Genomic DNA, 14958 nt, shown 5'->3' on the forward strand with positions numbered 1-14958 from the left:
TTTAGGGATTTGTGGCTAGATTAAAATGCAGCAATGGCAGCGGTGGGATTCGAACCCACGCCTCCGAGGAGACTGGAGCCTAAATCCAGCGCCTTAGACCGCTCGGCCACGCTACCAACTGTCGCGAAGCTCCCCCCGCCCCATCTCTAAGTTATTTACCCATCCCAGCCTGCGGGCTCAAAATTCCAATCTTTTCCTTCATGGTTAGTAGGGTTCTCCGCAGCGTTTTCATTCATCCCTACAGATCTGATTAAATACAGGAAAGGAGGAATCATCGTATCCTCACCCGCCTGGAAAGTGAGCACAAGGTAGTCAGCGATTATCAGCGGGAACGTCCTTGAGAGATCTCTACCTTTTCTTTAACCCAGGCAATAAGACGCAGAAAAAATAAAAATCCCGCCGGCGACTTATTACAGGTAATTAAAGAAGATTGAATAAAGAACTCCTTGCTGTTGAGTCATTAGTTTGTGGCTGAGTCTCAGCGCGAATGAGGTCAGAGTTCAGATCCAGCAGGAGGCCAGCCTGCCACCGCGTTCCCGGGGAACTCCCTGGTCGCCTCCTCCTCCAGGTTCAGTCAGAATGGAGAGACTGGGTCTAGTTGGGGCCATCGTAGTCAGTAACCACCGTGCGCTGTCCTACCCGAACCGTTTCTCTTAGATAGGGACCAAAATGACCCCCCTCCCGGGCAAGGGAGGTTTCATTCCAGGAGCGTCCCCAACCTAGAAAAGGGTGGGTTCCGGGCTTCCCTTGGGTCCAGAAGCCGCTAGCGCCATGCGCTTTCTTTTGAGAGGAGAGGAGGGAAAGCTAGGAAGAAGTTTCATGAGTGATACCTGCATTGTCCAGACCCAAAGTGTGATCTCCTACCTGTCCATGAACTCTACTCTGCCCAAAGCCCTGGATGCTGTCTTAACTCTATTCATATTTTTGCTATTTCTGGTTGGCCACTTCTGGGTCTCTGGAGCCAGAAATTCTCCCAGGAGTCTACGTTTCCGATCTTCAAGGGCCCGTCTCCCAGCTCTCCCACCTCCTGCTTCTCCTTGCCTGAGGGCTCTCTGAGGTCTTCCCCCAAGTCCTCGTGGCCTGGTGGCAGGAGTGGGGGGGGAGGGTGTGGTACGCTGGGTGTGCGCGGAAAGAGAAAAAGTTGTTCTTCCCTGGATCTTCACGGAGCGAAGGTCCTGCTAGCTCCTGTCCTCCCTGCTATGGGAGGGGGCGACGAACAGAAAAGACGTTCCAGAAAAGCTGCTTGGAAATAGGGCGCAGGGAGCGTCTGGTGGCTGTAGACCTAGGCGGAGAATTGGGGCCAAGAGAAGGTTGAGTTGCGCGACGGAAAGGGCCTGGACTGACCGGGATTGGAGGCGGAGTCTTCCTGGGCGTCCCATCAGCATCCCATCCCCCCGCCAGGCTCGCTGCCTGCTGGGCCTTACCCCCTCCACCCTGCCACCTCCACCCCTATAGCACCCGACCCCTCCTTGCTGACAATATAGTAAGTGCTGCCTTTTTGCCTCCTGCTTTCCCCCTCTCTAGTTCTAGTTCATGAGCACTCTGAGCTCCCCGGGCAGACATGGGTGTCCACCCTTAGGCTCCAACCAAGTTCTTTTTCTCTCCAGAAGCTCCCAGAGCCAGGAGCCAGGCACAGGCTTGGAAGTTGTTAGCAGTGAAGGTCATGGACACCATCCTGTCTACCGGGGTGGTCGAAGGTGTGGCTTCTGGGTCCTACACACTGGAGGCAGAGGGATTCAAATACCCGTAGCTAGCCCTTTTGGCTGAAGGGTAGACTTCTAAGAAATTTCACTTTGTGTTTCAGAATCCTCAGAAGAAAGCCAGTGTGAGCTGACTGCCTTCAGCACTACACAGAAGTCTTTGCCACTTTTGAAAGACTGATGTGGGAAGACTGGTGTTAATCTCAACTTGGAGAGAACCCAGAAGTTGTGTGTAACCACCTCAGTAAGATAAGGAAGCATCAGTCCAAAAGGGAGAAAAGAACCTGGGGCTTTTTATGATTTGAAAGAAGTGGGGCGGAAATGGGAAGGGAGAGAACAAATATTTAAAATATCGGTTGAGGGAGCCTGGCTGGTTTGTGGGTGGAGCACCCTTGATCTCAGGCTGGTGAATTCAAGCCCCAGGTGGGGCAAGGAGTCTACTTAAAATAATTATTAAAACAAGTTTTAAAAATTAAAATGTCAGTTGAAATATTATGCCTCCTACTGAGCCAGACAAGAAACTCAGGGTCTATGGATAGGTCTTGGGAAAGTCTTATTGACACTTCTGATGAGATCTTCAGATGTGATTACACAGGCATACTTGTGTTTGTGTATGTTAGGGCACATACACATTTGAATAAGCCACAGTTTGTGTAACAAGGTTTAAACTAAAACAACAACAACAACAGAGATTCTCGTAAGATGGAAGTGAACTGAGCCCTTCTTGATCAGTCCCGAAAAAGAACCAGTCAACAGGAAAAAACCTGGTCATTACAGCAGAGCTCCGTTACATCATGGGATGCTGCATGTTTGTGCCTACCTTGAACTCCCTGGATCCTTCAGTGGAGAGAGGAGCCTTGGTCTATACCCTTGAAGAAATGGATCCTATGTTGGACCCCTAACCAATCAGAGAGGGATACCCTGCTTCTAGATTTATTGTCTACAGCTTCCCCATGCCAACAGCCTTCAGTCAAGGCCCACCTGAAACCTTCCTTTTTTCCACTATAAAACTTTCCCACTTCTCTGTGTGCCTTTGAGTGTCTGCCGAAACTCAAGTGGTGACAGCTGACGTCCTTGCAATAGCAAGCTCTGAATAAATAGCCTGTTCTTGTTGTCATTTAGCTCCACACTAGAATGTCTGAATAAATAGCCTGTTCTTGTTGTCATTTAGTTCCACACTTCATTTATTTCCACACTAGAGTTAAAATTTTGCAAAACAAAGAGTTGAGGGAAAATGGAAGAAACAGAGACAAATAAAGAGGCAAATGATTAAGAACAACCCTAGGATCGCTAGTAGGGGTCAAGTTAGAAGTCAAGAATTTCTAATTGTCCAGAGCACTCTGGAACATGCCTTTTTGATGTTGTTTTCAGGAAGGGACTAGTGGAATGGGGTCCTAAGTCAGACCAACCCAAGTGAGCTGAGGGCAGTGCGTGGCTGGAAGAATGAGAGAGGTAGATGCGAGATCCTGAGACAAACTTCAGGGGTAGGAAATAGACTGTATGTAGATAGGGTCTGTTAGGGAAAAGTTTATTTATACTGTGAGAAGAGTGAGGAGCCTGCCTCTGAAGATGATCTCTGTGAACAAGAGACAAAAAACAACATCAGGCCTGTGGTTGTCACCCTGGCTTCTCCTCTTGGAATGTTCCTTTGAGCATTTTAAATTCCTTTTAGATGTGTGACAAGCAGTGTATGGGTTATATGGAAGAAATCAGTCTATACAGGGAATAGAAGTGAGCTTGCCGAGTTGTGGCAGGATGAGGATGAGGAAACAGAGTCTAGAAAAAGGTAAGAGGAGCCAAGAATGCAACAGGAGAGTAAGAGGAGGAGAAACAGCAAGCAGGGGCTGGAGGAGAAGGCTGTTAGGGAGACAGTTTTGAAGGGTTAGCAATTTTGCCCTAGGCTGGTGTCTCTGAATAAATGGACAATAATAAAGATGGTAATAACAATGAGGATATTAACGAATCCTCATCTCCAAAACAAGGATACTTCCTCTCTGCAAGGCTAAGTAACTGACCCAGGTGTTTTCTAACCACTACACTGCATACTCAGTGACTGCACACATCAACACCTCCTATGAGTCCACATTTGTTTTGGTTTGATTTTTCTGCCCCAGAGAAACAATCAAGCACCCTGCCATTTTCTTAAGAATTACGACACCTGTCTTTAGGTCCAAAGGGATGACCATGCTGATTACCTTGGAGGTTTCCACCAATAAAATGCTTTGTGTGGGCAAACGGTTTACAAAAACCAGTTCTGGATTCTCCAGAGCAGAGCAGTCAGTTCAAAGACTTGCAGTTCTCTTGCAGACAAGGAGAGAGAGAAGGACTGAAGTTTGGGCACCACGGGAGCACTGGGAGAAGCAACTGTTGTTAAGCCACAGAAGATCCTATCACCTCTTGGCCCTAAACAGCTGGATATGTTCGTCTTATCTTAGGACCTTGTGAGGCCTCTCCACGACTTGTCCCTGAACCAAGAATATCTGCCATAAATGCCCAATTTTGCCTATCTAGAGATTTCTCTTTCTTAAAAATCTGTAAGTTCAGCGGCATCACATTTTACATTGACACCGTGAGAATTACAGGACACAGTAACCACTGTGAACACAGTAACCAGGTGAACTGCGTGTGGTATCTCTCCCTACTAGATGTTGTGTGTGGGGGCCCACATGTGGGGCCATGATCTGATGGAAGCCAATGGTGCTTCAGGTGAAAGAATTCACCTGAAGCAGAACAAAGGAGTTAGAAAAATTTATTGAATACACCTCAAGGGAGCTGGAGGCAGGAGAGTAAAGGAGACTGTCTGCAAGGAGGCAGCAGGGAAGGACTGTATATAAAGGGAAAGGGGAGCCTGGGTGGTTCAGTAAGTTAGGCGTCTGCCTTCGGCTCAGGTCATGGTCCTGGGGTCCTGGGATTGAGCCCCACATCAGGCTCCCCACTTAGCAGGGTGTCTGCTTCTCCCTCTGGTCCTCCCCCCTCTCCTGCTCTGTCTTTCTCTCACTCTCTCAAGTAAATAAATAAAAATTTTTAAAAGGAGTGGGAGGAGGTGAGAAGATATGGGGAAGGTATGGAATTTTCCCTTTTTGGCAAGTGTGCCTGGTTTTAAGTAGCCCATTGGTCAATTAGGGCTTATGGATATGTTGACATGGGTCACCTGATGTGCCTGTCTGTATTTAACCAGGGGGTTATCACTGGCCCTTTTGTCTTGATCAGGTTTCTATTGCTCAAGCCTGCTGCCTGAAAGGGGCATCTACACTGTGGACATCCGGGGCCCTGGGGCCTCAACCCAGCCAGAACCAAGGAGTAGTGGGAGGTTCTTGGTTTTGTCATGAGAAATAAATCAAGGACAGAAATGCAACACAGCAGATGAGCAAGAAGCACACCCAGGAAAGTTTATTAAGGCAAAAAATACACTCTTAAGATATGAGAACAGGTGAGCTCAAGAGAGAGTACTGCATCCCTGGGGTTTGGGTTCCTATCTTTTACCTGCAGTTGCTAACTAGGGAGTGGGAAATTCATTTGTTGGGGGCCAAAAGCAGGGTTTCCCACTTCTTCTTTGCAACTGGGTCAGGGGTTTCTTGTCTTGGCATCTGCCATCTTGGGACTGGATGGTTTGGTCCTGCTGCTTATGGATTGCTGCCGGGACAGGCCTCTGACTTTGACAGCTGTCCATGACTTCATCCTCGAGGACCTCCCAAGTATTCTGTTAGAACCTAACTATCTGCCTACTCTAATACAATGAATCACAGGCTTACAGATTTCTGACAAACTTCATGATCATGGACAAATGAAAACATTAAAAAATAGTGGGTACAAGAGCAGGTGTGTGGGCAGAGGGTCTAAATCTTACTAAACAGAATTGGTTCACTCCTTGGGGTTGCATGAACGAGAGCTTTTTTCCAATGTTCTCATCTATTATTGTATTTGCAATAATAAAAAAAGTACAAGATCTTAATTTTTAGTTCCTGTTTACTAGCTTATATAAACAAGGTTTTCAAGGTTTTCTTTTATACCAAAGATGTATATAAATCTGTATATGTCTTTAAGGAAGGATTAAACTCTTTCTCCCCAATATGTCTTTTCCCTACTTGCTCCTACACCTCAACTTTTGTGAAGGAGGCATTAATTCCAAAATACAAAGTTAAGGTTTGGGCTCTGAAATCAGAAAGGACAAAACTGTGGTAAATCTCTTTTCACCTTCCCCAGATTTTACCACAATATTAAGTGAAAGGAGTGCATTATCTAATCTGCCCATCAGACACCCTCTCTATGTGCCTCTTACTTCTCAGGTGGGTCTCCCAGGCACCCAAATATCTGCAATTCTTAAATCTGCATCTTTTCTGGACACCAGAGGCACAGGAGGCAATGTCTCAGGAAAGTATCAAGATGAGAGACGCTACGACGGCCTGGTGGTGGCTGTACTCAAAACTGAGTCTTTTAGAAGAGTTGGCAGAACATGAAGAAAATCTAACTTTGTGGGAGAAGATCTTTTCACTCCCGTCAAAAAGTTCGATTTAATACTCCAGGATGCTGGCTTTTCTGAGTGCTTGTACAAGATGAGTGGTAGAAAAACCCAAGCCAGGGGAAGGCTCCATAGCTCAGGGGTTAGAGCACTGGTCTTGTAAACCAGGGGTCGCGAGTTCAAATCTCGCTGGGGCCTGTGGTCCTTTTTTCCTCCAAATCTTGTTCCAGAGTCAAGAGTTAAGCCGGAAGGTCTGTCGAAGGGTGGGTTACGAAGGCCGCAGATTCTCCCAGGCCCTGCCTTTGGCCTGAGGAGGCGTTCAGGCATTCCCTGATTTGCTCTCGGGTTCTGGATGCATCATAGCAGCTGATAAGGACTCCTGTAGCTTGAGACTTAGGTTTTCTGAGAAAGCAAGCACGCATTCCTTCCAACAGAAGGCACTCGATGACAGTTTTTCTGGAAACGCCTAGCGCCGGGAATGAGCCTTGAGGCAGAGTTAAAAGACGCCTACAGGGTGGCTCGTTGGTCTAGGGGTATGATTCTCGCTTAGGGTGCGAGAGGTCCCGGGTTCAAATCCCGGACGAGCCCTGTTTTTGCCTCGATTCCCGTGTTCAGAGTATTTACGCCACAGCATTTTGCTCTCCCTATTCTGCTTTAGAAAGTTGCAACCGAAGGCTCCCTGGCCAATGGGAAATAGCGAAACAGACACAGCCGCAAGCTAGCCTTTGATCTCTGTCTGACGAGCTGTTTCCTGGCTCTCCCTGGCGGACTGGCGGGCGGGCAGGTCGGAGATCAGATCCCTCTGCCAGCACTGCCTCCGTCGCGAAATGGGAATGGTAACAATTTCCTGTCCCCAGCCCGATTCCCGGGATCTCTGTCAGTCACAAAATACTGTATAGGAAATTTCTTGGAAACTTTATATAGTGCCAAATATACGGAGCTGTTTTCTTTCCTGCGAAGGAACTGGGGCTGATGCATACTGACATTGTCACGGTTTTATGAATATTTTGATGCGTTACCCTTTAAAAGAATTTTTAGGTGTGGTCACATAGCAGTGTCTTTTTCCTTTTCCTTCCTCCCTCCATCCCTCCCTCCCTCCCTTTCTCCTTCTTCCCTTCCTCTTTTCCTTCCTCCCTCCTTCCCTTTCTCTTTCCTCCCTTCCTCCCACCCTCCCTCCTTCTCACTCATTCTGTTCTGGCTACACTGGCCTTCTGACTGTTTCTCAATTACATGGCCCTTATTTCCTGTTCTGGACCTTTCACTTGCTGTTTCCTCTTCTTGGGATATTATTTCCTCAGATATTTGTATAACTTTCTCACTAATTCCTCCTGTACTCAAATGTCACCTCTTTAGAGACAACCTCCTTGATCACCCTTTCCAGAATAGCCTCCAATTGACACTATTCCCTACATTATTTTTTTCTTTACAGCACTTATCAGCATTTGACGTGATTATGCACATTTGCTTCTTTTTTTCTTCTCTTTCCCCCCTATTAGGATATAAGCTCCAGAAGGCCAAAGATTTTATTATGCTTGCAGCTGTTCCCTAAGCACTTAGCACTGTGTATGGTAAGTAGTGGGTGATTAATGTGTGAATGAATGAATGAATGAGCGTTGCCATTTTCCTAGACATACCTGCCACAATTAAATAGCATTTATTTCTGGCTTTTGTAGATTCATATTAAAATCTTCCCAAAGGATAGGAACCATGACTATGGGCTTATATTAAAAATGGAAAACCTAACTTGATCGTCTCTCCACTTGGGCCCCTGTACCCAATTCAGGCTTCTTCTCAGAGAGATACTACCAAATTGCTTATCTGCACAAGAATTACAAATGTCTGTATTGATAAATAATGAGAACTTTCATATAGATTTATTTGTTCTCTGGGGCTTTCTGTAGACAATCTCATCTAATCTGTAGTCGAATTTCAACCCAGATGGGAGAAAAGAAAGGGTAGGTCCTGTAGTCTCAAATGTGGTAAAATGTGTATTTAAGTTATGAAAATACTTAACATTTTTTGACCGCCTGAAAATACTTAACATTTTTTGACCGCCAGACTCTGTGCTAAGCACCTTAGGTGTATGAAATAATTTTCATGAAACTTCTGTGAGGTAAGCAGTGTTATTATCTCCATTTTACATGTCAGGAAGTTGAGGCACAGAGAACATAAGCCACCTGCCCAAGGCCACACAGCTAGTAATGTGAGAAGTGGAACTCTGGTATTCTAAGAGCAGTGCTGGCCCCTTAGGACTCTCCCCAATGACTGCCTTGCCTTCCTCAGAGGGCATCTGTCTTTTGCTTGAGGATGTCTTACAGTGTGTCAAGACTGAGTTACTCTTCCAGTCTGGTCAGTGGGCTTCCCTTGTGCGCAGGCATTATGTTTTGTTCATGTCTTTGGTACTCCTCAACGGTTCAACAGTGTCAATAACAAGACAAGAGATCAAACTTCGCTCTTTGGTTGAGTGAAGAAAGGCAAAGCAAAGGTTATAGGTTGATGATATTAAAGGACTAGCACTTTACCTCCGGGAAACCATGGGTTCAAAGCATCGTTAATGCGATGGCATTATGCTCTTTAATAAGAACTCTGAGATTTGAAAGACTAAAAAAAATATATGAGAAATTGCAAAACAGTGCATACCTACAGTCCTACCAACTAGAGAAAGCGGTTGGAGGCCGGGCGCGAAAGGAGCCCGAAGACATTCACTGCTCTAACATGGCTACCTCAATGCAATCATCGCTGTCACAAACGGGTTAAAAAAAAAAAAAGAAAGAAAACAACGGATGGCAGCGGTGGGATTCGAACCCACGCCCCCGAAGAGACTGGAGCCTTAATCCAGCGCCTTAGACCGCTCGGCCACGCTACCTGCCGTAGCGACAGGCTGAAGCACGTTCTCTATCCTTCTTCTCTTCCCCGCTCCCTCCCCCTCTGCGGTCCATCTATTTGGAGTTTGTCCGGGGTTTTCTATCTCTTTTTTTGCATTCCTTCCTGCTTTGTGTGACTTTCTCTCTCTTTCCAAGCCGCAGTATTCGAGACTGATGGAAAGGGCCTTACCGCACGTCCTGTCCTGAGACAAAACAACCCCGGTGAGGTCTAGGTGTTCGGGGTGCCTGCCCCGGGCCGGGCACAGGCTGCTCAGCCGGGAGAGTCGGGACCCTCCTCGGTCTGGCGGGGCCCCTCACGGAGGCCGTCACGCGGCGGGAGCTCTAGCTCCGCCAGCCACGCCGAGTCTGGCGCCGGCCGGCGGCTGGGCGCCCGGACGCGCGGGGAGGCGCCGCGGGGAGCCGCGGAAGCTTTCCGGAGACGTTCCGTGGAACCTATAGCCAGGCCGGAGACGCCCGAGCCTGGTCGAACCCAGGAGCCGTCAGCAGTGCGCCGACGCCGGGAGGAGCCTCCCCATCGCCCCGCTCTCCCGAGGGCCGCGGACAGCCCTCCGGGCGGGGCGCGTCCTCCCTTCCCCATGCCCCCGGGGTCACCCCGTAGCCCCTGACCGTCCCTGAGGCGATGGCCTCCCACTACTCCCGCAGCGAAAATGTGTGGAAATTATTCTCGTTGATGCCTGGGTTTTCCCTGAGAAAAATCAGTATTCTACGAGCCCGCCTTCCGGCATTGGGGCGAGGGAGCCTGCAGTGATTGGTTCATCCACTAGGCGTCACCCCAAGCCCACAGTTGCAAAAAAAGAAGATTTTTTTTTTTTTTTCTTTTTTTCCTAGCCATCTGTGGACGTGGCTAAAATTTTCTTTACTAAACTTTAGAAATTGAGGGGTAGTCGTGGGTGGCTCGTTGGTCTAGGGGTATGATTCTCGCTTAGGGTGCGAGAGGTCCCGGGTTCAAATCCCGGACGAGCCCTGTTTTTCTCCTCTTGTCACCATCAGGCTTCAGGGAGCACCTTCTATAGTTAATGTTACTGAACAGGCACCGACGTATGCTCCACTAGTTCAGATTTATACACTTAATCTTTGTGTTGTTAAATCAGGATAAAAGCCAGATGTTATTATAAGTAATTTATATAGCATTTCTTTTAGAAAATCACTGTTTCTAAAGTCGATCATAATTTCTCTTCTGCAGTTTTTTGTCGTTATCCAAAAATCGTTCATTCGGGACTGGGCCAGGCCTATTTTATATCAATCATTTTGCATAACCCTCACTTTTCCTCACTGCAATCACGGGGACCTTCTTTGGGTGCTGGGACCTCCAAAGGTCAGCAAATGCAGCAAGGTGTCTCATCACCTAAAACCTAGGATCCCTCCCTCCTTCAGGCCTAACATTCCGGGGACCTCGTGCCTGTGGGGGTGGCGGAGTCTCGGATGCTATAGCACTGTGGGATGACCTTCTAACGATGACGCTCAGGCCTGCCGGCATATTGGACTCACCTGTGGAGCTTTTCAATCATTCCAATTAAACTGGATTTTGTGAGGGTAGGCCCTTGACATGGCATCTGGATAAGTTTAGTTCTGGGTGCAACCATGTGTCAAACTTAGTTCCTCTGTGACCCTCCTTACTCACCCAGGCCATAGAAACAGATCGCTAAGAGCAGGAAACTCCAAAAGAGAAGAGGCCACCCCATGGGTCAGTGTATGTGGTTTGAGGGGGACCTCAAACTATGTGTGGCTTTCAATCCTTACAGAAAGGACTAGATCCTAACATCACACCTTCCCACCACTATCTACCTGCTGGGTAATTAGTCATGGATCACATCCTCCTATTTCAGTCACATATGCCCTGACTCACCTGATGAATTAGCTAGAAACCAGAGGTATTTTTCACCTCACTCTTAGCTATGCTGCTGAGTCTTTAACTTCTGGTACCTCTTCAATATTTGGAAAACCCGCTAAACAATCTTGGAATCATCCATTAATCCTTTCTCTCAATAATCCACATTCAATCCTTTACCATATGATGTTGGCTGTACGGTTACAATCTTTCCAGAATCCAGTCAGCATATAAGAAAATGACATCCTAATACCAAACCCCAAGTTTTTCTTAGTAAAAATATATGTAAAACAATGATTTTATTTTGGTCTAATCCGAATTCTTCCAGTTTTCAACAACTCCTTTTTGTATCTTGTCATTTCTGTCAGTACATTTGCTGAGTTTACTTTAGGTGCAGGCTTTTCACTGCATTTCTGAGGTGAGTTACTTCCTATAATAAAGTGGAAAATACTAAAAAAAAAAATCTTTCCAGAATCCAAACACTTAACTGATTCCACCCCCACTATAGCCCAAGCCGCCACCATCTCTCACCTGTGCTGCTGCAGTGGCCCCTTGCAGGTCTCTCTGGCTGGCCCTTGTGCCCCTTCAGGCTCTTTCTAACAGGACAGACAGAACAATCTCATTGAAACCTAGGTCAGAGCTGGTCACTGCTTAAAACTCTCTGTGGGTCTCCATTTCATTCAGCATAAAATCAAAGCTCTTTGTCATGGCTTTAAAAAAATCTCTGTGATTTTGCTGCTTCTTGGACTCCCCTCACTTTGCTGACCTTATCTCCTACTACTTAGTTCTTCCAGGTGGCTGCATTCCAATGACATTAACCCCTAGTATGCCACAGAAATTCCCACCTCAGGGCCTTTGCATGTGTCCTTTTCTCTGTCTTTAATCCTGTCTCCCTCCTGCCACCATGGCTCAGTTCCTCACTGTGTTTAAGACCCCTGCACAGATGTTACTACGTACCAGGAAGGACTTTTCTGACCACCTACATGAGCTAGCCACCCCCCTTTGCTCTCTGTCCACCTTTCTCCACTCTGAGTTTCCTCTTTGCACATACCACCACCCGACTTTTGCTGCTGCTGCTGTTGCTTTTCTTAATTCTCCCTCTCCCATCACCAGAATGGAAGCTCCATGAGAACAGGGTTTTTATAACTGTTGACATCTCAGAGGCTGGAACAGTTTTTAGCACCTAGTAGATACTTGAGAAATATTTGGTTGATGCATTGTATGAATTGCTTTAAATCACAAAGTTATACAGGTTGATAAAGAATGCCTGATCCCATAGCACCCGGAGTACTGGGGGCTTGAATGGAGAGAGGGCTCCTGCAGTGTGGGGAATGTGCCATCTTTGGGAAAGTCTGAGAGTGGGGGCATGCTTGGAAAATATTCTGTGGCAGCTCTCCTTTTGGGCCACAGTATGTTTTAAAGAAGCCTGGAAAGACTCTTCCAGCCAGACATACAGGAAGGCACAAAGTAGGCTCTCGGGAGCTGTAAATTGGGTATCAGTGCCATTGATTGCTGTTGCATCCAGGCAGAGTTGCTTAAAAACAGGGCTGCTTTAGGCTTTGATCACTTTCAGCCGATTCTGAACCAGATGGTGTTTGGGGGTCATACTGTAAGGTTGCACAGAGCAGGGTCTTAAAATAATTGATCTGATAAGATGAAGAACAGATGTCCACAATAGAGACACTAGAGAGGAAGAGGAAGACTAAGGTTAGGGAAAGAATTGTACAACCAACAGGACTTCATAGCCTCATTTGATCAGGCTTTGTGATGAGGGATCACTGTGAATATGAGTCCTAAGGAAATATTGTTGGCATGCTGGGAGGATTTATTGAAGAGAGAGTGGGAACTTCTGCTGGTCAGGAAACTTGCATAAACAGGCAGTGTCTGCTCTCTGGAGCTATGAATGCAAGCTGGAATCTGCCCCGTTGTGGACAAAACAAGTACTGTCATGGATTGTCCCTTTAGGGTCTTAAAGGAGAGACTATAGATAAAAAGTTAATTTCTGGGCACCCCACGACCTTTCTGCTGATCCTCCTGTGTGCATGATATAAAGGTGGAACTTACAGGGAAGAGAGCTGTGCTATCATCCAGGGAGATGGTGCTTATGCAGTTAAACTGAAGCATATTTTTTAAGTAGGCTCCACACTGGGTGCAGCCAAAGAGGGGCTTGAATTCACAACCCTGAGATAGGGACCTGAGCTGAGACCAAGAGTTGGAGACCTAACCAACTGAGCCACCCATGTGTCCCTAAGCTGAATTACTTATTAAGGTGGATAGGATCCCTTGGATCTGGAGGGAGAGGAAAAAATTGAGCCAGCGCCGCTAGCAAAACTCCGGAGTTGGTCTTTAACAGCTGAAGTGAGTTGTTCTGAGAGGGAACCTTAGATTTGAGCCTTGAGTAGCAGAGATGAACCAACATTTTTCTTTCCTTTCATTGATTGTCGCCCTCAGCCAGCAAGGACGACAATGAGCCTGATATGGTGTTAATGCTTCATTTCCGTTTATTTAATCAACTTCCTTAGCTTATATACAGCAGGGTGACCAATAAGGGGCCAAGCAATGGGGAGAGCCAATGAGAGTCCTGTTACTATGCTGATTAAATTTGATACAGCCAATAACTATGTCCTCCTTTAGGCGGGCTTCACCAGAAAGTTCACTGTATACTTGCAGCGTATTTTGCTAGCAGTGAGCCAAGCGCCATCTTGTAATGGCGGGGACTTTCCCGGGTGGAGGCAGTCCCCGACAATTGATCTTTCTGATCTTATGTCCGTATGGCGGTACAGGGTTCTACCCAATGTATCACAAAAGATGACCAAGTCTTACAAAGAATAAAGAATAGCTCTCTGATACTATCATTAAAAAAAAAAAAAAAAAAAAAAAACACACAAAATCTTGGGGCACCTGAGTAGCTCAGTGGGTTAAAGCCTCTGCCTTTGGCTTGTGTCATGATCCCAGGTCCTGGAATCAAGCCCCACATCAGGCTCTCTGCTCAGCAGGGAGCCTGCTTCCTCCCTCCCTCTCTGCCTACTTGTGATCTCTGCCTGTCAAATAAATAAATAAAATCTAAAACAAACAAACAAAAACACCAAAATCTTCAGGTCATTCACTCATGCCTTCTTCCAGTCAATCAACATTTACTAAACATTTATTGAGCAAACATTTGTCAAACATCTATAGTATTCCAGGCACTGTGCATGGAACCAGACAGATGAGGCTTCTACCCTAATGAAATAAGCAGATAATTTTAAAAATCAGGAAATACAATTAACTTATTGTACTAGTGATAAAGCCCACGAAGAAAAAAAATACAGAGTGGTAGGCAAACGAAACAGAAGCTGTTCACTTACTCTGGGGTGAAGAAAGGAGGGACCCACACGATTTAACCCGTGGGATTCCACCAGGCAGAATGGGGATGGGGAGTGGAGTCAGGAACATTCCAAAATGAGAGAACTAGATGTTAAGAATCTTGAGCTGGAAGAAAGCTTGGTGAGTTTAGAGAACTGAAAGGAGGACTGTATGGAGGGATAGAGAGAGACAGACAGAGAGACACAGAGAGAATGGTTTGAGGTGAGGTTCTCTATACAAGGTTGGTAGGCAGAGGTCATTATTTTAAGACTTACAAAAAGCCATTGACACATTTTTGGTGGGGATGGGGGTAGATAGCACAGGCCCAGAACTAAATGTGTGTTTTAAAAAGATTACCATGGTCAGGGTGGCTGGGTGGCTCAGTGGGTTAAAGCTTCTGCCTTCCACTTAGGTCATGATCCCAGGGTTCTGGGATCGAGCCCCACATCAGGCTCCCTGGAGCCTGCTTCCTCCTCTCTCTCTGCCTGCCTCTCTCCCTACTTGTGATCTCTGTCTGTCAAATAAATAAATAAAATCTTTTAAAAAATGGTTTAAAAAGATTACCATGGTATAATAACGTTGACAAAAAACCATGGGGAGCCCTGACTCAGCTTCTAATAAGCACAGAGCCCTGCATCAGGAAATGTTACAGCTGGATGGCTTTCACCAACTCTAAAAATTATCAGTTGTTTTGGCCTCATGCGTTCCACTTCCCAGGCACCACCACTGAAAGAGGTTGGT

The 14958-nt window shown here is 46.5% G+C and overlaps 5 non-coding genes across 5 annotated transcripts; 3 read left to right on the forward strand and 2 right to left on the reverse strand.

Moving 5' to 3' along the window:
• Nucleotides 1-34: 34 nt before the first annotated feature.
• On the reverse strand, nt 35-116 carry TRNAL-UAG (transfer RNA leucine (anticodon UAG)). Its single transcript has one exon. It is a non-coding gene; the product is annotated as a tRNA-Leu (tRNA).
• A 6168-nt stretch (nt 117-6284) lies between these two features.
• On the forward strand, nt 6285-6357 carry TRNAT-UGU (transfer RNA threonine (anticodon UGU)). Its single transcript has one exon. It is a non-coding gene; the product is annotated as a tRNA-Thr (tRNA).
• Nucleotides 6358-6675: 318 nt separating this feature from the next.
• TRNAP-AGG (transfer RNA proline (anticodon AGG)) lies at nt 6676-6747 on the forward strand. The gene has a single exon. It is a non-coding gene; the product is annotated as a tRNA-Pro (tRNA).
• Nucleotides 6748-8943: 2196 nt separating this feature from the next.
• On the reverse strand, nt 8944-9025 carry TRNAL-AAG (transfer RNA leucine (anticodon AAG)). The gene has a single exon. It is a non-coding gene; the product is annotated as a tRNA-Leu (tRNA).
• A 911-nt stretch (nt 9026-9936) lies between these two features.
• TRNAP-AGG (transfer RNA proline (anticodon AGG)) lies at nt 9937-10008 on the forward strand. The gene has a single exon. It is a non-coding gene; the product is annotated as a tRNA-Pro (tRNA).
• The last annotated feature ends 4950 nt before the right edge of the window (nt 10009-14958 follow it).

This window comes from Mustela nigripes, chromosome 13 (assembly GCF_022355385.1).
Source record: "Mustela nigripes isolate SB6536 chromosome 13, MUSNIG.SB6536, whole genome shotgun sequence".
NCBI lineage: Eukaryota > Metazoa > Chordata > Mammalia > Carnivora > Mustelidae > Mustela > Mustela nigripes.